We start from the raw sequence: 22596 nt of genomic DNA, 5'->3' as shown, positions 1-22596 counted from the left end.
CCTGGGAGGTGCGGGCGCCCAGACCCTGCCTGAGGGTGAAGAGGGGAGGGCAGCCTCCCCAGGAGGGGGCGGAGGAGGAGGGGAGGCGGGGAGGCCGGCGCACCAGCTGGCCAGGTGAGCGCCCCACCTGGAAAGGCGCGGCGGGCGGGCCGGCGGAGCTGAACCTCTGCACTTGCACCGGGTCTGGTAGGGACTCCCTGGTCTCCTTAACACTTAAAACCCGGACTCCCGGCCGACACGCCCTTCCCACCCGGCGCCACACGAACGCTGCCCCGGGGGGCAGGGGCAGGCTGCTCTCTCCCCGCCATTCCGGGTTAGCCAACTGCTTGCGGTCCAACGCCCCCGGCCCGCACACCCCCAGCCGATCTGGGGAGTGGGTGTCTTCTCTTCGCTGCTGGTTTCTCGGTGCCCTGGGGCTCCAGGTGGCCCGGAGGCCCGAGGGGGAGGGTCGACTGGTGGGCGGTGCCTCCCGGGGCCGGAGGCCTCTCGGGGCCGGCACCGCCCTCCGCCTCTCTCGGTCCCTCCCTCCCGCACGCCGGCGCTCAGGGGCCGCGCTTCCTGCGTCCACATCCCAGTCCGAGAGCTGGCCGCGCGCTCTCCGCCACCGTGCTCCTTCGACCGAGCCTCCCCTGATCCCGCAGCCCCAGGATCGCGGCACCCTAAGGAGGCAGCCTAGGGGAGGGGGCCGGGGTCGTGGAGCCCCCAGCCCCCGGCCGCCCGACGGAGACCAAGCTGGAAGCGCCGCCGCCCCGGTGAGTCTGCGCCTTCCGCCCCGCCGCGCCCGGCGGAGGGACTGTTCCCCACGGGGCCGCGGAGGGAGTCGACGGCTGTCCAGGTCTGTCTGTAGGATCGTCTGAGAGCTTCCTTCCCGGGGTCTGCGGCGGAGGAACTCCGTACTCGCATTCTCCGGACCACCCGGCTCCTGGGCATCGCGCTGGGGCCAGCTGGCTTCGGCTGAGAGGAGACAGCCGGCCTCCGGGCTCCCTGTTGGGGGTGGAGGGTGGGAACAGGTGCCATCCGCCTGTCAGTTCCGAACCCGTAGCCAAAGAGGCATCTTCCCCGGGTGCTTAGGGCAGAACTTCTCACTAGGTCCCAGGACACTACTTTGGCGCTGCCCGAACGAGGCCCTTTCCCCCATCCCTTAATCCTTTTTGGAAATGGAGACTTTTAAGGGATTTAAGTTCGTGAGTGTGTGTGTTTTAGGTACTAGAGGCCAAGGGTGACGAATGGGGTGTGAAGAAACCTGTGTTTCTTCAGCTACAAATGAAGACCCGAACGCCGGGTCTGATTAACAAGGATAACCACTTTCAGAAAGCTTTCCTAGCCGAAGGACGAAGGCGGGGAAAGCTGCACGTCCCTCCGGTTTCCCCGGTCCCGCCCGGGACTTTCCAGGTAGGTAGCAGCCCCGGGCACCTGTGCTGCGCCCAGAGAAGCCTGTGTGGTCCCGGGTCGGGTCCCTCCTGTCTTTGCCGGTGGTCCAGAAGCGCGGAAACGAGGCGTGGCCAGAGCGCGGTGGGCGGGACCGGAGCCAGCCTGCTGAGCCGCAGGAGAGGGATTGGCGTCTGCGATTGCTGGCTTCTGGCTTTCGTTTTGAGGGGATCACTTGAGGATGGGTTTCCTAGTCAGCTCGGGGACCTGTGAAAGGCCTTCGCACTTTGCAGACCTCACACGGGGATCTTGACCTAGGTTGATGGGGCCAAATGCAATTGGCAGGGAGTCCCTTTCCCTCCAAATGTGTCCCTCCCCAACTTGGCAGAAGTGCCGCCCAGACCGGGAGAAAACACGGAAGACAGAAGGAGGAGAGGGGGCTGACTGTGATCTGTTCCTCTAGGTGTCCTGAACTGACAGTGTTTCAATGTTTAGGGCCTCTCGAGCATGACAAAGGCCCAGGTCTGCCCCGAGGGTACAAGGCCAAGGGGCCTCAGAGAGCTCCCAGTCTAGTGAATAGTAAATGGCAAGTGTATTAAAGAGGTGGCAATATAGTCAGACCCCACCATTTCCTGGCTGTGTGACCCACAGTGGGCTGTCACAGCCTCTGTGAGCCTCAGTTTCTACACCTGTATAATGGGAATGATAACCTAGGGTGTGGGACATTCATGCCTAGCACATGGCAAGTCCTCTGTAGGAAGCTGTGGTGCCGGGTTAGGGAGGAAGAGAGGAAAGAAAGAAACTCAGGGTGAGGCATGCCAGGAGATCCTGCTAAGAAAAGAATGTTGGGATATTAAATAGTGAAGTAGAGCCTCCTGGAGGGACGGGGTAGGAAGGGTGTCTGGGGAGATGGAACAGCACTGGCCAAGGCCTGGAGGTATGAAGGTGCACGGGATGTACTAGGAGGTGTTCAGGTCATGGCAGGTTTACGGGAAGATGGGGGGAAGTAAAGGGAGTGGAGATCTGGGATGAGCTGGACTGGAGAGGCAGGGCCAGGTCATCACAGGTGGGACTTTATTCAGTAGACATCTTGGAACCACAGGGGTCGACTGCATGCCTGTGTGGGCCAAGCAGTGTCCTGGGTGCGCAGCATACATCACTGGACAAATTCCATTCAAGTTCTTTAAGCAGAAGAGTGATTCAGTCCTGTTGATGCGTTCGGAAGATAAACCTAGCTGTGTAGAAGTTAGGTGGGAGTTTGGAGAAGGTTGATAGGAGAGAGGAAGGAGGCTGGCCTGCAGGTTGGTGGGGGCAGAGGGAATGATAAAGGGGGCTGACCTGGAGCCCCATACAGGAGGCAGAGATTAACATGTGCTCTTAACATGTGACCACTGCTCAAGGGTGAGATTTGTGGATGTAGGGTGAGGCTCAGACTACCAGCCTGTCTCCTGCCAGAGTGAGGTGGTTCGATCTTGGCAGGGTCTAAGCTGGTCCAGTTGTGACTTTCCAGCTCTCCATCTCCAGAAGTCATGGGGCCCAGGAGTTCCTGTGTCTGTGCGAGGAATGGCAACGCTGGAAGCAGAGCCAGCAGGCCATCTGCTGTTGGCATTTACACTGGGCAGCCTGCCCCTTTGGGGGACTCCTGGGTCATGGTTCTGGTAAATGTTCTTCCCTCCTTCTGTGGGGCTGGTAGTAAAGCCCTCCGAGCCCTGGGGCTGGAGAAGATTGGAGCTTCAGGACCTTTGAGTGTGGGCTTCTCATTTGAGGCACTGAGAAGGCTTTTCTCCCTAAGTGCCGGGGAAGTTCCTGAACTTCAGATGCCTTCGAGGTGAAGGGTCCGCTCTGGCCGCTGGCTTTTGCTTTCACTTTTGTTGTCTGCTCTGAATCTTAGAGGAGTTCTTTTTGCAGTTGACAGCTATAAGAGTACTCTTCTTTTGATTATAAGTCTCCTTTACTTGAAAGTGAACCATGCATGGTCTTTCACCTGCCACAGGAGGACCTAGGCATATCCTCTCATTTGAGGAGAAGGGAAGGAACTCACCCAAGGGCACACAGCAAGTCAGCAGTGGAACCTGTTACCCAGGAGAACTGGCCACAGTCAGGTCAAAGGCTTGTTCCAGGCCCTGGGTTAGTCCAGGGAGGAGGTTGTCTCCACATCTGTCTCACTCCTCCCCAGTTTGGACAGGTGGCCCTGTTTAGCCTTGCGATGCTTTTTCCTCCCCTTCTGGATTGAGCCTTTGGTGCACTGGCCACCCTTGCTGGGAGCTCTGGCTCCATAAATAAACGGGTCACTTGTTTGGCTTTGCCTGCTCCAGGCCAGACTGCCCTACCCTTTGGAGACAACCCCAAGACACTGACCAGAGGCCATGCTCTGGGGGCGGGGGATTTGCTGAGAACCTCAGGCTGATTCTCAACTCTTCCCTCCTCTCGGCCCCAAGCCCTATGTCAGGATGCTAGGCTGGGCCTCGCTTTCTGCTCTGAGTTGTTTACTCAGGCGAGCAGCCGAAAGTCCCCTTATTCTCTCTTGCCCTAGATTCATCAGGCTTAGCAACCCTTAAATCTAAGTGCTGGTTCCTTTAGCTCCTAGAATATCAGAGCCAAAAGGGACCTTACAAATGGGGAAATTGAGGCCCAAGGAAGGGAAGGGACAGGCCTGAGATCAGAGCTAGGGCTAGGATTCAAGTTTCCTGATTTTGTCTTGAATGATTTTAAGGATGGTTCTTGGAAATCAGAGCACACACCCCCTCCAAGAACCTCTCTCTCTGTATACTCCACACTGCCAGGAATTTAGGGGGAGACCCACAGTCACACGTCCAGAAGGAGTAAATGCTGAGGCCGCCCCAAACAAGGAATATATGTGTCTTGACATTTTCAGGACCTATCTCTTCAAACTGACATTCACACCAGGGACTAAGCTAGTGATTATACTTACTTGCTGCTCCCTGAACCATACTTTATCATGTGCCCCTGGAGAGACAGGCTCTTAAAGTTATTTTTGCCCCCAGATTACAAAGGAAGTACATGCTTATTGTAGAAAACTTGGAAGGAATATATCACGAGGTGCTGACACCCACTGTCCATACGGTGGTGTCTTATTCAGACCTTTTTTTTTTTTTTTAGCTTGCTTGCTCTGCTATTTCATACTCTGGTTTTTCAACTCATAATTATAATGTGTACTTTTCTTGTGACAACTTTTTCACACTGGTTCTAACCTGCCAGTCTTGTGTGCTCCTACTATCTGATGGCTGGAAGGTACTTAGGAGGCCAGAATTTTGAGTTGGCTCTGACAGAACACTCCAGTAGCCTGAATCCTATGCACACATGCATGCTCAGTTGCTGAGTTGTGGCCAACTCTTTGCTATACTATGGACTGTAGCCTGCCAGATTTTTCTGTCCATGGGATTCTCTAGGCAAGAATACCGGAGTAGGTTGCTGTGCCTTCCTCTAGGGGATCTTCCCGACCCAGGAATCAAACCCATGTCTCCTGCATCGCCTGCATTGCAGGCATGTTCTTTACCACTGAGCCCAAATTTTGTAACCGTATGCAAATTACTCACCACTGTAGGACTTCCAGGGGCCATTTCTCTGCATCACCGTGGGTGTTGGGGAAAGGGTCCTGTTTACCAGATCTAAAGCAAACATTGTCATCAAGCCTCTTAGAAATGGAGGGCCTCGGTTATCAGGGTGGGGTAGGGTGGATGAGATCCACAGATTATCGGAGGGAGGGAGCTTTGTTTCTTCCAATCCTTTGCTGTGTTGGTTTCAACCTAGCTCCCACCCTGTTGTCATCACCCCTTCCCCAGATTTCCCCAGGACTAGGCACCAGGGTGGCAAGTGCAGGTCCCTAGAAAAGTCAGTATTTGGCTTGCTCGTCTCCAAGCCCTGCGTCTTGGACAGTAGGTATTTCAGTGGCAAAGATGTGCAGAAAATGTGTTACCACCAACTCAGCTGATAAGGTCAGGCACTCCACCTAGGGGACAGGATTTCCTGGCATCTCTCAGCCTCTAATAGGATCACAGCCTTACTGCATGCCTGCGTACATGCTCAGTGGTTCAGTCATATCTGACTCTTTGTGACCCCACAGACTATAGCCCACCAGGCTCCTCTGTCCATGGAATTTTCCAGGCAAGAATACTGGAATGGGTTGCCATTTCCTACTCCTCAGGATCTTACCAATCCAGGGATCGAACCCGTATCTCCTGCACTGACACTTTACCACTTAGCCACCAAGGAAGTCTAAGAGCTTTACTAATGCCAATACTAGAAGTGATCTCAATACTAGAGATCATCAATACTGGAAGTGATCTCAGAAGTTCCTTAGGCTGTGCTTACAGACTACAGGCAGCGACTTATCCGTGGGTTTGAAAATCAGTGAAATGGTTTTCCACTGTCTCTTTTGAAGTGAAATAGAAGAAAGTAAACTAGTAAGCAATGCATCTCCTGCCATGAGAAGTATTCTTCAGTGAAACTTTCATCTCAATTATTTGTAGGCAGCTAGGCAGCGGGGTAAGAGCCTCGGGCAGCACTGCTCTGGCTCACCAGTTTTTATACTGTGATCCTGGAAAATTTGGGATTCCTTGGATGGGTCCCAGAAGCAACTCAGGAGTTTATGGAGGGCCAGCTGGAAAGAAACCCTGCTTACAAATATTCCAGATGTCACGGTGCAAAAATCCCTTTAAAGAGATTCTGCAACTTTAAATAAAGAAAATTGCTGCTGGTCAAGCTGCCTCGATTCTTAGAAGAAGAAACCGAGGCCAGAAAACAGAGTGACCTTTGCGGGGCAGGTGGGCTGTCAGGCTCACTTGACAAGGGTCTCTGGATGAGGTGTGAAAGTCAGTAAAGTCAGAGCTCCTGGCTGAAGACAGGTTGGCCCTGCAGCCTGAGTCTCCTCTGAGCCACACTGGTATGTTCACTAGGAACTCACGTTTATCATAAAGCCTGTAACTGTCCGGCCAACGGTCTAGCTTAAATTGTCACAGTGCACAAAACAGGCACCTATTCAATGCCAGCATTTAAAACACATCACAGGGTTGGTTAGATAGCATTACCAGACATGAATTTGGGTAAACTCTGGGAGATAGTGAAGACAGGGAAGCCTGGCGTGCTGCAGTCTGTGGGATTGCAAAGAGTCAGACACAACTTAGTGACTAAACAACAAGGGTTCATTAAGCCTTTTGGCATTTCTTTTTTTGATGTCCCCAGAGCTTCCCTAATGGGAACATCCTATAGGCAGTGGGCCCAAGGTCACCCAGAAAATCTTGGCAGAGCCAGGATGAGAATTCACTGGATGAGTGAGGTCCTTTTAAAGATTGTGATCCTTTTTAAAGGCGTGGGTCAATGGTGGCCTGCCGTGGGGTCAGGGTCACTGACTGTAGCAGTCCTGGGAGGCGTGGCATGCTGGCATAAGTCCTTTTGGAGGAGTTTGCCATTACCCCACTCCAGTATTCTTGCCTGGGAAATCCCATGAACAGAGGTGCCTGGTAGCCATTGTCCATGGGGTCACAGAAGAGGACACAACTTAGCAACTAAACAACTTATGTGATGTATTGTTCTGGATGTCTCCAGAAGGTTCTACCGTTTCTTCTATTCAAGACCTAGAACCACATGGCTCTAATGCTTGGTGGATTTTATGTCTTTGCCGCTTTTTCCTTTTCACAGCTGGTCTAGAAGAGACAGAGTTTACTTACCTTACTCTTGGTCCACATTTTCCCCATGCACAGCCAGGCTTGTGTTGGTTAGGGTGTGGGCATGGTTTCTTGAAACTTGGGAATGGGGGGAATATGATAAAAAAAAAAAAACACTCACACCTCAACTCCAAATACTCAGCTTCATTAGCTGCAGTGTGCTGGGTAAAGATATGTATGGGAGTTGCCCTCGGGTAATTGTTTTCAAACACTGACAGATGCAGATTCTACTGTGGAGGATGGGGAGGAAGTTGTCTTTGGCTGCCACAGGCTGTCATGTAAATAAATGTACTGTTAGTACTGTGTCTTGTCAAAGCTATGGTTTTTCCAGTAGTCACGTATGGATGTGAGAATTGGACCATAAAGAAAGCTGAGCGCTGAAGAATTGATGCTTTAGAACTGTGGTGTTGGAGAAGACTCTCGAGAGTCCCTTGGACTGCAAGGAGATCCAACCAGTCCATCCAACAGGAAATCAGTCCTAAATATTCATTGGAAGGACTGATGCTGAAACTTGAACCCCAATACTTCGGCCACCTGATGCAAAGAACTGACTCATTTGAAAAGAACTGACTCATTTCCCTGATGCAGGGAAAGACTGAAGACAGGAGGAGTAGGAAACAACAGAGGATGAGTTGGTTGGGTGGCATCACCAACTCAATAGACATGAGTTTGAGGAAATTCCAGGAGTTGGTGATGGACAGGGAGGCCTGGCGTGCTGCAGTCCATGGGTCAAAAAGAGTCAGACATGACTGAGCAACTAAACTGAACTGAACTAAGTACTGTGTCTTGATCACAGAGCTGGTGGAAAACCGAAGAGGCCAGTTCTGCCCCCATAGGTAGGCCAGTCTTCCCAGGAGTCACCATTACAATACAGCTGACCAGAGAGGAGGAAACCCAAGAGCTTGAAGGAGGCGGTTTAACCCAAACTTGGAGAGTCAAGGAAGGATTTTCAGAAAGGGCCAAGTCTAAGCCGAAGCCTAGACAGGGAACAGAAGCTCAGTGGCTGTGCCTTGCGGAGGCACAGCCTATGCAAAGGCTCAGTGGCATAAAACAGTTTAATTCACATGGGCTGGCACTAAATTCACATCTAGTCAATGGGGAGGGGTGGGGAAAGCCATTTACTTGTTTCTTTCATTCAACCAGTATTTGCTGAGTTCTCTCTACAGGCCACGTGTTCAGGGTTTTGGGGTGAAGTGTTCCATAAGTGAGACTCACTCCCTGCTCTCCTGGAGCTTACACTTTATTGGGTGGGGGTGGGAGAGGGGTCAGTAAGTTAGGAAACAAACAAATGAAATAAACCAATAATCACATCAGGCAGGGAACTAAAATCTTTGCCACTTCACTACTGTCTGGTCTTCCCTGCTGGCTCAGATGGTAAAGAATCCATCTGCAATGCAGGAGACCTGGTTTCGATCCCTGGGTTGGGAAGATCCCTTGAGAAGGAAATGGCTACCTACTCCAGTATTTTTGCCTGGAAAATCCCATGGACAGAGGAGCCTGGTGGGCTACTGTCCATAGGGTCCTAGAGAGTGAGACGAGACTGAGCGACTAACGCTTTCACTTTTACTTTACTGTCTGCAAGATCAAGTGTGGGCTAGGCCCCTTTGCTGTCAAAGCTCTGAAGCCTGCACAGTCCCAGTGCTTTGGTCAGAAGGAACCAGGAACCACTCCCTAACTCACTTTCCTCCTCCACCGCTGCCCATAGCCCAGACTTCGGTGGCTTTTTTGCCTGGACTGCTCTCTGTCCCAGTCAAAGCTAAAAGAAAAACTAGAGGGTGGGGGCATTGTACATAACCCAAGTGCACATTTCAAAATGAAATTCACGTTCCTACTGACTAAATGACAGACTTTATTTGGCTCTCACCAGTGTCCTCACTGTCACATTTCTGCATCAGGATCTAGTCCATGATACCACCTTGTACTCAGTTCTCACATCCCCTTCATCTCTACTGATCTGTGACTGTTTCTCAGTCTTTCCTTAAATTTCATGACCTTAAAAGCTTTGAGGAGTGCTGATCAGTGCTTTGTAGGATGTCCCTCACTTTGGATTTGTCTGATATCTTTTCATGATTAGACTGAGGTTTGAGGTTTGCAGAAAGATTCCTGCAGAGGTGAAGTGTTCTCAAGACAACATGTCAGGATTTCCACGGTATCAGCATGACTTTTGGGAAATGTTAACCATGATCATTTGGTCAAAGTGATGCATACAAGATTTCTCCACTATAAAGTTACTCAGGCCCCTTTTAGGAAAAGGCTTTTGAAGCATTGTAGTGAAAGATCAAATTATAAAGGAATTCTAAAAAGTGATTGATTGATTTGGCTCCTAAAATTAAAAAACTTTGATACAGCAAATGTTAAACTGCAGCAATATGTGCAACACAACCAGACAAGAGGTTGTTTTCTGGACACAGACAGGATCTTTTCTACTCAGAAAGACAAGACTAAGGGCTTCCTCGGTGGCTCAGTGGTAAAGCATCCACCTGAAATGCAGGAGATGCAGGTTCGATCCCTGGGTCAGAAAGATCCCCAGGAGAAGCAAATGGCAACCCACTCTAGTATTCTTGCCTGGAAAATCCCATGGACATAGGAGCCTGATGGGCCACCAGCCAGTAGGTCTCAAAGAGTTGGACACGACTGAGTGTCTGAGCACATCCCACATAAGGAAAGGCTAAAGGCCATAGTCAAGAAATGGAATAAAGAAGAATTGCCATTGGCTCATAAGCACATAGGAGAAAAAAGAGGAGGAAGAAGAAAAAAACACATTTAACCTCATCATATTAAGAAAAGGCTGGGACTTCCCTGGTGGCCCAGTGATTAAGAATCTGCCTTCCAATGCAGGGGATGCAGGTTCAATCCCTGGTTGGGAAACTAAAATCTCATAAGCCTCAAGGCAACTAAGCCTGTGTGCCACAGCTAGAGAACCCCACTCACTGCAGCAAAGACCCAGCACAGCCAAAATTTTTTTTGAAAAAGAAAAAAGATTGCTAACTAAAACAATGCCATCTTTCACATGTGAAATTTTTACATGTTTTTAAAATTAAACAATTTTAAACTGAAAAGGGAATGCTAATGTGGGGAGGCGGTGGTGCTTTCAGGAGCTGATGAAGGAATATAAATTGGAGGACATTCTGAAGATACATATCAAAGCTTGAAGATACATAGCAGTTTCAATACCAGGAATTTATCTAGAGGAAACATGATTGTATAAGAAGTTATTTTCAACAGTTATTTTTTTTTAATAATAACAATAAAATTAGAAACCAACTGTATGTCTGGAAGTAGAGAATTGGTTAAATAAACTAGGGGTCTGTCATGTACTGGAATAGTCCTCAACCACTAAAAATTACAGTTTAGACGAATACTGAGGATGTGCAAAAATTGTTCATTATATATCAAAAAATTTTTCAAGGTCATAAAAGCATATTGCATTAAGATCTCATTTTTGTAAAAGAAATAAGTCTATTTGCAAATAACTCAAAGTCCAGCACCATCATAGATAGTATCAGTAGTTAACAGAATAACATCCATTACTCAATGGATGATTTTAATTTTCTTTGTGCTAATCTAGATTTATTTGTTTTTGTTTAATAAACAAGCAGTGTTTTATGACAAGAGAAAATATTTTACTTTTACAAGTCTTATAGGGTTTTTGCAGATCCTCTGAGGGTCACTCCTAGGTAAAGTACTTTGTGAGCCATAGAAAGTGAAAGTGAAAGTCACTCAGTCATATCTGACTCTTTGTGACCTAATGGACTATACAGTCCGTGGAATTCTCCAGGCCAGAATACTGGAGTGGGTAGCCTTTCCCTTCTCCAGGGGATCTTCCCAACCCAGGGATTAAACCTAGGTCTCCCACATTGTAGGCAGGTTCTTTACCAGCTGAGCCACAAGGGGGATTTGCAAATATTAGCCATTATTCCAGGTGATTCTTTTCCTGTTTTTAACTTTGAACATCTGGGTTTCATTTCCTAGGCTTCAGTTCAGTTCAGTTCAGTTCAGCCACTCAGTTGTGTCCAACTCTTTGTGACCCCATGGACTGCATCATGCCAGGCTCCCCTGTCTGTCACTAACTCCCAGAGCTTGCTCAAACTCATGTCCATCAAGTTGGTAATGCCATCCAACCATCTCCTCCTGCCTTTGATCTTTCCCAGCATCAGGGTCTTTTCCAATGAGTCAGTTCTCAACCTCAGGTGGCCAAAGTATTGAAGTTTCAGCTTCAGCATTAATCCTTCTAGTGAATATTCAGGACTGATTTCCTTTAGGATTTACTGGTTTGATTTCCTTGCGGTCCAAGGGACTCTCAAGAGTCTTCTCCAACACCAATCCTTCAGCACTCAGCTTTTTTTATAGTCCAGCTCTCACATCCATACATGACTAAAGTCTCTCACTGTTTCCATTCTTTCCCCATCTACTTGCCATGAAGTGATAGGACCAGATGCCATGATCTTAGTTTTTTGAATGTTAAGCTTTAAGCCAGCTTTTTCACTCTCCTCTTTCACTTTTATCAATAGCCTTTTTAATTCTTCTTCAGTTTCTGCCATAAGTGTGGTGTCATCTGCATATCTGAGGTTACTAATATTTCTCCCGGCAATCTTGATTCCAGCTTGTGCTTCATCCAGCCCGGCATTTTGCATGATGTACTCTGCATATAAGTTAAATAAGCAGGGTGACAATATACAGCCTTGATGTACTCCTTTCCTGATTTGGAACCAGTCTGTTGTTCCATGTCCAGTTCTAATTGTTGCTTCTTGACCTGCATACAGATTTCTCAAGAGGCAGGTCAGGTGGTCTGGTATTCCCATCTCTTGAAGAATTTTCCACAGTTTGTTGTGATCCACACAGTCAAAGGCTTTGGTGTTATCAATAAAGCAGAAATAGATGTTTTTCTGGAACTCTCTTGCTTTTTCGATGATCCAGCGGATGTTGGCAATTTGTTCTCTGGTTCCTCTGCCTTTTCTAAATCCAGCTTGAACATCTGGAATTTCATGGTTCACGTACTGTTGAAGCCTGGGTTGGAGAATTTTGAGCATTACTTCGCTAGCATGCAAGATGAGTGCAATTGTGCGGGAGGCTTAGGAAGCTGAGATAGGAGTTAGGCGGGAACCACAGCAGCTTACTCATCTGTGAGTATGAAAGCTGTCTGTTCTAGGCTGAATGTCTGTGTTCCCCCAAAATTCACATGTTGAAGCCTTAACCCCCAATGTGATGGTATTAGAAAACAGGGCTTATGGGAGATGATTAGCTTTTGATTAGGCCATGAGTGAGACTGTCCTCCTGGGATTAGTGCCCTTACATGAAGAGAAAGAGAGAGATCTCCTGGAAAGGCCATATGAGGACACAGTGAGAAGGCTGCCATCCACAAGCCAGGAAGTGGGTCCTCAGCAGACATCAAATCTGCTGACATCTAATGAAATATTAATAGCAGCCTCCTCTGCAATGTGGAACATTAATTACCTGGGTTGAATACCCAGTAGAAACAATTTGCCATCTCTCCTTGACTGATACTTTGCATTTTCCCCCAACTGATGTGGATTCAACTCTGCCAGGAAGTAAGTTGACTTTTCCCTGCTGGCCACCTCCCCCTTCCCTGTGTCACAGAAGAGGAAGTAACGATAGCTTATATATATAGTTCCTAACTTAAATAACTTTTTACTAACTTTTTAATTAGCAGTTAATTAGAAAATATTTTTATATATGATTTTAAAAGTCGAACAGTGTAGAACCATAGCCAATGAAAAAATGTAAATCTCCCTCTTATCCCGGACCCCTGATCCCTTTTCCCAAAAAGAACCATGGTTCATAATTTCTTATATATGGTTCCAGAAATTTTCTATGCATATAATGATGCTTGTAAAGGCAGTTTTTGGATATTCTCCTGGAAATCAAACAATAAAACATTATAGTTGTCTGGATCATTTTGAAATTGTTGGATAATGTTAGACTTGTATCATGATCCTCAGAAGAGGGTTAAGGACCCACTAACCACCTGAAATTTCCTGTCAGACCTTCCATCTCTGCATTTTTTGTGGAAGGTCAGTAGCTTCCATAAGATTTTTTAAAGGGGTCTATGTACCAAAATAGGGGGGTGGGGAGAAGCATGGCCAGTGGTATAAGAGAAACAACCTTTTACAGATAAACAGAAGATAATGGGGGATACAAGTTCTGAATTTATGGATCATTGGTGATTAACTTTGTGATTGGAAACTGATGGAGCCATAGGTTGAACAGGGAAGTGTGCCTGGCTGAGCCACCAGGGATGAAATTTGAGGAGTTCTTCAGCCCTGAGTGTTACTGCTAACTCATCGCATGTGGGGAAGTTAATGACTGAGGCTTTAGAACACTTCTATGCTCTTGTCCAGTTACTCAGAACTGGAATGAAGTTGTCCAGCTACTGGGAAATCCTCATGGACAGGAGCAAGACAAAGTGCTTCCTAACAGAGAGTTTCAGGCTGAAAAATAATTCAAAATGAGTTTAGGGAAATTCCTGGGAGGCAGAGCCATATCCAGCGGGTCATGAAAGTCCCAAATGTTTGGGGAAATATCCTTCGTGGGGTCAATATCCTTGATGGAGTTGCGGGGGTGGGGGATGATAGGGAGGGTAACCAAGTTTTACATCACCCCCGTTTTGGATTGGCAGGCTGACTAGCCAGAAGGTCTGACCTTACAAGGTATTTCTAATAGTAGTTTAAATGTTTGTAGCAATTGCTCCAGACACTTTTGTAAGCATTTTTCATGTATTAACCCCTAACTCCTTGATCCTCGTAATAGTTCTACAGCATGGGGAAACTGAGGTTGGAGTATGCCAGCTACTGTGCAAACAACCCCACATTTCACCAGCTTAAGAGACTTAGTAGGTCAGGACCTAATGTGTTGGGTGGGCGACTTAAGATCCACCAAGCCATTCAGGGCTGCCTGGGACTCCCCATCTTGCTGGGTTGCCGCCTTGACAGTCTCAGCTGAAATGTCCCTGTTTCTAAGAGATCTTCCTACATCACCTTGCCTGAAGCACCGTGTTCCCCCTTTACTGAGTGACTGAACTGAATTCAACTGAACAACAAAAGACAGAAGGTAGGGGTGACTATGACTTCCTCAAGACATGTGTGAGTGGCCAGTTGCAGTTGGCTGAGACCAGTGCCTCCCATCAATGGCTCAGAGGAGAGCTGCTTCCTGCTGGCTGTAGGGGAGGGGAATCAGCTGGATGTGGGAAAGAGGCGTGGCCTTCCTGGTTAGCTGGAGGGAGGGGAGGAAGCCAAGGGCCAGAGTCTCAGTGTGCAGAGGCTGGGAGACAGACCCACGTGACGTGAAGGCTGACATCAGGACTGTTTCTCTTGGATGTATCCCTGAGGTTGCACTGATCTTGATCCTGCTAGAGAGCAGGTTTTCAATCCATGCCGGTACCACTGGTGCCTGGTACAGAGCCCTGCACCCAAGGCTCATTCATTCAGGAACACCAGGAGTAAGGTTGAGTAAGCATGGGGCAGTCCACACCTTCCCAGGAGTTTGGACTTTGTCCTGTAGGCTATGAGGGGACTCCTTTGATGTTTTGACCGACACAATGGCTGGAGGGCTGTGTGGCTGCACTTATAGGCTGAGAAAGCCTTAGAGAAGCAGGTTTTTAGTAAGTCTCGAAATCAACCAGTCCTGAGAAATAGGAGGGGAAGGTGGGTGGGGCAGGAAGAATCACTGCAAAGAGAGGCTTTGAGAAAAAAAAAAGAAACAAGTTTGGGAACCAAGGGAATGTGAAAGTGGGCCTTGAGAGTGTCAGGCCAGAGATAAGGCGGCAGGGAGTGGTGGGGATTGTGGCAAAGCACAAGGCAGGCCCCTTGCCTAGGAGACAGCTGCAACTCAGCACCAGCTACCTGTTACATGTGAGAATCAGGCCCAGGGTTGCCAGGTTTTCAAGTTTTATGTATGAGATCACCATGTTCTCAATATTGGCAGCTACTCTATAATATATAAAATAAATAAAACTTCACGGGCCAAATAAGACATATCGGTGGGCCAGATATAGCCCCACCCTCACCCCCCAGGTGGCCAATTTGAGACCTAGGTATGTGTGTGGGTTGGGAATGGGGTGAGGAGGGGAGAGAAGGCTCAAGGACACTGAAATTTCCAGCCCAAGTCACTGGGAGAATGGTGGCGTTTCACACTGTAATTAGGAAGTCTGGAGGTGAAGTCTATGGGAAAGGACTGAAACAGGAGGGAAGCAGGCAGGGTACAACCTTTGAAAGAATGATATAGGCCGAGGATACAGCATAAACTGATTAGAATTGAATGGGTCCACGATGGCAGACAAGTCAACTCCTCAGGATACGCTCACCGTAACACATCAGCAAGCTAAATGACATACCCAGAGTCGCCATGACAGGTCTAAGACCAACCATCAAAGACCAAAAAGTGAACGGTGCCCAATTCCTGGGAGTCTCTGCCCCTTCCCCAAAACAGCTGGAATAATCCTCCCATTCATTAGCTTGTGAAATTACCCAGCCCATAGAAGCTAACTTCACCACGTTTTGCGGCTGCATTCACTCTCTGGGACAGCCCTCACTCTTGTCTGTGAAGTGTGTTTCTCTCCGTGAAAAGGCAAAAAGATATGACACTGGAAGATGAGCCCCCCAGGTTGGTAGGTGTCCAATGTGCTACTGGGGAAGAGCAGAGAAATTCCAGAAGGAATGAAGAGGCTGAGCCAAAGCAGAAATGATGCCCAGTTGAGGATGTGTCTGGTGGTGAAAGTAAAGTCCAATGCTGTAAAGAACAGTATTGCATAGGAATCTGGAATGTTAGGTCCATGAATCAAGGTAAATTGGATGTGGTCAAACAGGAGATGGCTAAGTGAACATTGACATTCGAAGAATCAGTGAACTGAAATGGTCGGGAATGGGCAAATTTAATCCAGATGGCCATTATATCTACTATTGTGAGCAAGAATCTCTTAGAAGGAATGGAGTAGCCTTCATAGTCAACAAGAGTCGAAAACGCAATACTTGGGTGCAGTCTCAAAAACGACAGAATGATCTCATTTGTTTCCAAGGCAAACCATTCAACATCATAGTAATCCAAGTCTGTGCCACAAGAAGCTGAAATTGAACAGTTCTGTGAAGACCTACAAGACCTTCTAGAACTAACACCAGATAAAGATGTCCTTTTCATCACAGGGGACTAGAACGCAAAAGTAGGAAGTCAAGAGATACCTGGAGTAACAGGCAAATTTGACCTTAGAGAACAAAATGAAGCAAAGCGAAGGCTAACAGAGTTCTGCCAGAGAATGCACTGGTCATAGCAAACACCCTCTTCCAACAACACGAGAGACAACTCTGTATGTGGACATCACCAGATGGTCAATATCGAAATCAGATTGATTATATTCTCTGTAACCAAAGATGGAGAAGCTCTATGTAGTCAGGAAAAGCGAGACCAGGAGCTGACTGTGGCTCAGATCATGAAAACCTTATTGCAAAATTCAGACTTAAAGTGTAGAAAATGGGCTTCCCTGGTAGCTCAGCTGGTTGAGAATCCACCTGCAATGCAGGCCCAGTTTAGTTCCTGGGTCAGGAAGATCCTCTGGAGAAGAGATAGGCTACCCACTCCAATATTCTTGGGCTTCCCTGGTGGCTCAGATGGTAAAGAATTCACCTACAATGCGGGAAACCTGGGTTCAGACCCGGGGTCAGGAAAATCCCTGGAGGGGGCAAGGCAACCCACTCCAGTATTCTTGCCTGGAAAATCCCCGTGAACAGAGGAGCCTGGCAGGCTGTAGTCCATGGGGTTGCAAAGAGTCGGACACGACTAAGTGACTAAGCACAGAGCAGGGAAAACCATTTGGCCGTTCAGGTATGACCTAAATCAAATCCTTTATGATTATACAGTGGAAGCAACAAATAGATTCAAGGGATTAGATCTGATAGAGTGCTTGCAGAACTATGAGAGGTTTGTAACATACAGGAGATAGTGACCGAAACCATCCCCAAGAAAAAGAAATGCAAGGCAAAACTGTTGTCTGAGGAGGCCTTACAAATAGCTGAGAAAAGAGGAGAAGCGAAAAGCAAAGGAAAAAGGGAAAGATATACCTGACCGAATGCGGAATTCCAGAGAATAGCAAGAAGAAATAAGAAAGCCTTCTTAAGTGAACAATGCAGAGAAATAGAGGAAAACAATAGAATGGGAAAGACTAGAGATCTCTTCAAGAAAATTAGAGATACCAAGGGAACATTTCATGCAAAGATGGCACAGTAAAGGACAGAAACAATAAGGACCTAACAGAAGCAGAGGAGATTAAGAAGACGTGGCAAGAATACACAGAAGAACTGTACAAAATAGGTCTTAATGACCCAGATAACCATGATATTGTGGTCAAGGCCAGTCTTATTCTAATCCCAAAGAAGGGCAATGCCAAAGAATGTTCAAACTACTGTGCAATTGCACTCATTTCACATGCTAGCAAAGTAATGCTCAAAATCCTCCACACTAGGCTTCAACAGTATGTGAATCAAGAACTTCCAGATGTTCAAGCTGAATTTAGAAAAGGCATAAGAACCAGAGATCAAACTGCCAACATCTGTTAGATCATAGGAAAAGCAAAAGAATTCCAGAAAAATTTCTGCTTCTTTGACTACGCTAAAGCCTTTGTGTGGATCACAACAAACTGTGGAAAATTCTTAAAGAGATGGGAATACCAGACCACCTGACCTGCCTCCTGAGAAAGTGTATGCAGGTCAAGAAGCAACTGTTAGAACTGGACATGGAAAAATGGACTGGTTCAAAAATTGAGAAAGGAATAACTCAAGGTTATGTATTGTCACTCTGCTTATTTAACTTACATGCAGAGTACATCATAAGAAATGCTGGGTGAATCATAACCTGGAATCAAGATTGCCAGGAGAAATATCAGTAATGTCAGATATGCAGATGATACCACTCTAATGGCAGAAAGCGAAGAGGAACTAAACAGCCTGTTGATGAAGGTGAAAGAGGAGAGTGAAAAAGCTGGTTTAAAACTCAACATTCAGAAAGCTAAGATCATGGCATTTGGTCCCATCACTTCATGGCAAATAGATGGGAAAACAATGGAAACAATGACAGACTTTATTTTCTTGAGCTCCAAATATACTGCAGATGGTGACTGCTGCCATGAAATTAGAAGACATTTTCTCCTTGGAAGAAAAGCTATGATAAACCTAGACAGCATACTAAAAAGTAGAGACATCACTTTGCCTACAAAGGTCCGTATAGTCAAAGCTATGGTTTTTCCAGTAGTCATGTATGGATATGAAATTTGGGCCATAAAGAAGGCTGAGTGCCTCAGAATTGATACTTTGGAACTGTACTGCTGGAGAAGACTCTTGAGAGTCCTTTGTACTGCAGGGAGATCAAATTGGTCAATCCTAAAGGAAATCAACCCTAGATATTCATTGGAAGGACTGATGCTAACGCTCCAATACTTTGGCTACCTGATGCAAAGGACCAACTTATTGGAAAAGACCCTGGTGCTGGAAAAGATTGAAGGCAGGAGGTGAAGGGAATGACAGGATGAGATGCTTGGATGACATCCTAGACTCAATGGACACGAGTTTGAGCGAACCCCGGGAGATGATGAAGGACCGGGAGTCCTGACATGTTACAGTCATGGTGTCACCGAGAGTGGAACACGACGTAGTGATTGAACAACAACAGTAACACATCAGCAAGCTAAATCACACACCCAGAGGCACCATTCCAGTTCTAAGACCATCAAAGACCAAAAAGTGGGTGGTGGCCCCATTCCTGGAAATCTTCACTCCTTCCCCCAACAGCTGGAATAATCCTTTCACTCATTAGCCTATGAAATTACCCAGCACAGAAAAGCTGACCACACCACATTTCGAGGCTGCACTCACCCTCTGGGATGGCCTGCACTCTTGTCTGTTAAGTGTGAAGAGTACTGAAATAGTTGTTTTCTGGCAACCCTCATTCCCCAGGACCCCAGCGTCCTCTCCTGGAACAAGGGGCTCGCATGGGGTGCACACAGGGTCCTTCCTGGTTCCCTTCATCCCGTCTGGGCCTCATGAATTCTCCCCTCCCCCAGTGGGGCTGCCCCCTCAGCCACCTAGAGCGGTGGCACACCCTCAACATCCAGAAGAAACTCCCTTCACTACTGGGGACTCAGCCTTCCTGGAGGGGTCCTGAGGAACAGTGAGTGGCCTCCTCCTGGTTCAGTGCAGCCGGAGAACATCCTGAGGCTGTGGACACCGATTCCAGGTGGTTTTGTATGACAAGAGCCTTGTCTTCATGGAGCTTCTAGCCTCTGGCAGGATGGAAGGTGCCACAGGCTACTCAGGACTATCACCAGACGACAGTGTTTGTGATAACATTTATTGATTACTTATTGAGTTGGCCCAAAGGTTCATTTGCTTTTTTTCTGGAAGATGGCTCTAGCAGCGTTTAGTTGTCTTTGACTTCATTCGAAACAATTGTTAGATTGCATTGTGACCACTCTCATATCAGCGTGCATTAAAAAAATAAAAACTTATCAAAACTGGTGAATGTTTGCTTAGTTGTTTTAATATTGAAAATGGGCGGGCGGAGCAACATTTTGGGCATACTTGGCTTTATTATTTCAGAAAAGGTCAAAACAAAACTGAAAAGCAAAGAAAGTTTTTGTGCAATATATGGAGAAGTTGCTGTGACAGATTGAACATGTCAAAAGTGGTTTGTGAAGTTTCATGTTGGCGATTTCTCACTAGATGATGCTGTATGGTTGGATAGACCGGATGAAGTTGATAGCGATCAAATCGAGACATTAATTGAGAACAATCAATGTTACACCACATAGGAAATAGCTGACATACTCAAAATGTCCAAAGCAAGCCTTGAAAATCATTTGCACTGAGCTTAGTTATATTAATCAATTTGATGTTTGGGTTCCACGTAAGTTAAATGAAAAAACCCATTTTGATCATATTTCTACATGCAGTTCTCTACTTATTAATAATGTACCACAAATGTTCCATTTTTAAGATGAATTTTGACAGGCAATGAAAAGTGGATACTGTACAATAATGTGGAAAGGAAGAGATCGAGGGGCAAGTGATATGAACCCCCATCCACACCAAAGGTTGGTCTTCTTCCAGAGGAGGTGGTCTTGTATATAGGTGGGACTGGGAGTTCTCTATTATGAGCTTAACCAAATGATTAATTCAAATAAGTACTGCTTCCGATTAGACCAACTGAAAGCAGAACTCGATGAAAAGCATCTGGAATTAGTCAACAGAAAACACGTAATCCTCCACCAGGATAATGCAAAACCACATGTTTCTTTGATGACCAGGCGAACACTTGAGCTTGACTGGGAAGTTCTGATTCATCACACTGAAATTGACCAGACATTGCACTTTCGGATTTCCATTTATTGTGGTCTTTACAAAATTCTCTTACTGGAAAAAAATTTTAATTCCTTGGAAGACTGTAAGAGGCACCTGGAACAGTTCTTTGTTCAAAAAGAAAGCTTTGGAAAGATGGAATTGTGAAGTTGCCTGAAAAATGGCAGAAGGTAGTGGATACTTTTGGAGAAGGAAATGGCAACCCACTCCAGTGTTCTTGCCTGGAGAATCCCAGGGACAGGGGAGCCTGGTGGGCTGTTGTCTCTGGGGTCACACAGGGTCAGACACGACTGAAGCGACTTAGCAGCAGCAGCAGCAGCAGCAGCAGCAGCAGCAGTGGATACTTTTGAACTGTGGTGTTGGACAAGACTCTTGAAGGAGATCAAACCAGTCAGTCTTAAAGGAAATCAGTCCTGAATATTCACTGAAAGGACTGATGCTGAAGCTGAAGCTCCAGTACTTTGGCCACCAGATATGAAGAACTGACTCATTGGAAAAGACCCTGGTGCTGGGAAAGATTGAAGGCAGGAGGAGAAGGGGACAACAGAGGATGAGATGGTTGGATGGCATCACCCCCTTGATGGACATGAGCTTGAGCAAGCTTCGGGATTTGGTGATGGACAGGGAAGCTTGGTGTGCTGCAGTCCATGGGGTCACAAAGAATTGGACACAACTGAGCAACTGAACTGAACTGAGTGGATACTTAAATCCCATGACAATACACTAAAGGTTGTTCTATTATGATGCCCACTTCACAGATGAGTAAACTGAGACTCAGTTAAATAGCTTGCTCCCCTCCCTCCTGGGTTGCAGAAGCTGGGGCCCCCTGACTCTCAGGAGACCTCACTGTTTAGCTCTAGAGAGCTAAGCACATGGCTTATTAGGAGCATTGTGGACAAGGTGGATTCAAGCTGAGATCCAGTGGAGGGAGAAAATACCTGGAAGGAACAGCCAGGTACACAAGACAGCCTTGTCTTCTGTGCCCACATTCTGTGCACTGGGGAGTATTTCTCAGTTGTCAGCAGTCACCCACTGCATCCCTGAACCTAAGATAGAAGCAAGGTAAAGTCCTAGTACTGCATCAGTACCAACTGATGGTGGTAAATGCCCCACACACTTGAGCTCATGACTTCCTCTGGCAGCTCCAGTAGACAGACACACTTTTTATTATTCCCCTTTTACGACTTTGAGCTTCCCTGGTGGCTCAGACAGTAAAGAATCTGCTTGCAATACAGGAGACCCAGGTTCAATCCCTGGGTCAGGAAGATCCCTTGGAGAAGGAAATGGCAGCCCTTGCCAGTACTCTTGCCTGGGAAATCCTATGGACAGAGGACCCTGGCCGGCTACAGTCCATGGGGTCATAAAAAAGTTGGACTTGACTTAGCAACTAAACAACAGCAACCACACGACGGACTTCTGAGCGAAGGAAAGGAACCAAATGAACTACAGACACAGAGGCCATGGTGGATGAACGAAGACGCAGGCAGGGCACATGCTCTCTTGGCTCATTTAGGTAAATTTCTAGTGCAGGCAGAACTAACATGTAGTGACAGAATGCGATTACCTGGGCCAGGGGTTGACCGGAGGAAAGCACACACAGGGAACTTTCTGGGAATGACTTGTGTCTTGATCCCAGCAGTAGTTACATGGACGGATGTTGTTAAAACATATCAAACTGTACACTAAGACCTATGCCATCTACGAGGTGCCTACAAGTTATACTTTAAGTAGTCAAGTAAATGAGCAGATGCCTCCACCCCAGCCCTGGCAACTCAGAGTCAGCGGTCTTGAGTGGGGTCCCGGGGTACCTGGCACAGACAGCCTCAGCCCTGGGTGGGCACCCTGGACTTTCATTGCTGAAGTCTCTTCTGACCAGGACAGTTGAGTCTTAGAAGATGTTGAGCATTTACTGTTGGTCTGTTTCTAAGCATAAACCTAACTCGGTCAAAGTTTGGTCCTGGGGCTGACTCCTGATAGTTGGCAAGACCAGCTCTAAGCCCTGCACAAAGCACCCTCAGTCGCCGGACTGATCCTGGCTGTGTGCCAGGCATCACAGGGTCTGCCGTACGGGGGCAAGAGGGCGGGACTCCTGCACAGGGCGGCAGACATCTGCCTGGTGCTGGACAGCAGGCAGAACTAGACAGACCTTCTCTGGGTTCTGTCTCCCTGCCTGCCAGAAAAATCATGAC

General features: G+C 47.3%; 1 protein-coding gene across 1 annotated transcript in view; it reads left to right on the top strand.

The window, feature by feature from the left end:
* The first annotated feature begins 589 nt into the window (after positions 1–589).
* The window catches only part of TMEM51 (transmembrane protein 51), a 55994-nt gene continuing 33987 nt past the window's right edge, over positions 590–22596 (top strand). Inside the window, exon 1 of the mRNA XM_068986287.1 lies at positions 590–752. The gene's annotated coding sequence lies outside the window, so the exon portion shown is untranslated. The remainder of the gene's footprint in view (positions 753–22596) is intronic.

This window comes from Capricornis sumatraensis, chromosome 14 (assembly GCF_032405125.1).
Source record: "Capricornis sumatraensis isolate serow.1 chromosome 14, serow.2, whole genome shotgun sequence".
In the NCBI taxonomy this organism is placed as follows: domain Eukaryota; kingdom Metazoa; phylum Chordata; class Mammalia; order Artiodactyla; family Bovidae; genus Capricornis; species Capricornis sumatraensis.
The sequence above is the reverse complement of the archived record's forward strand: the minus strand, read 5'-3'. Positions and strand labels throughout refer to the sequence as shown.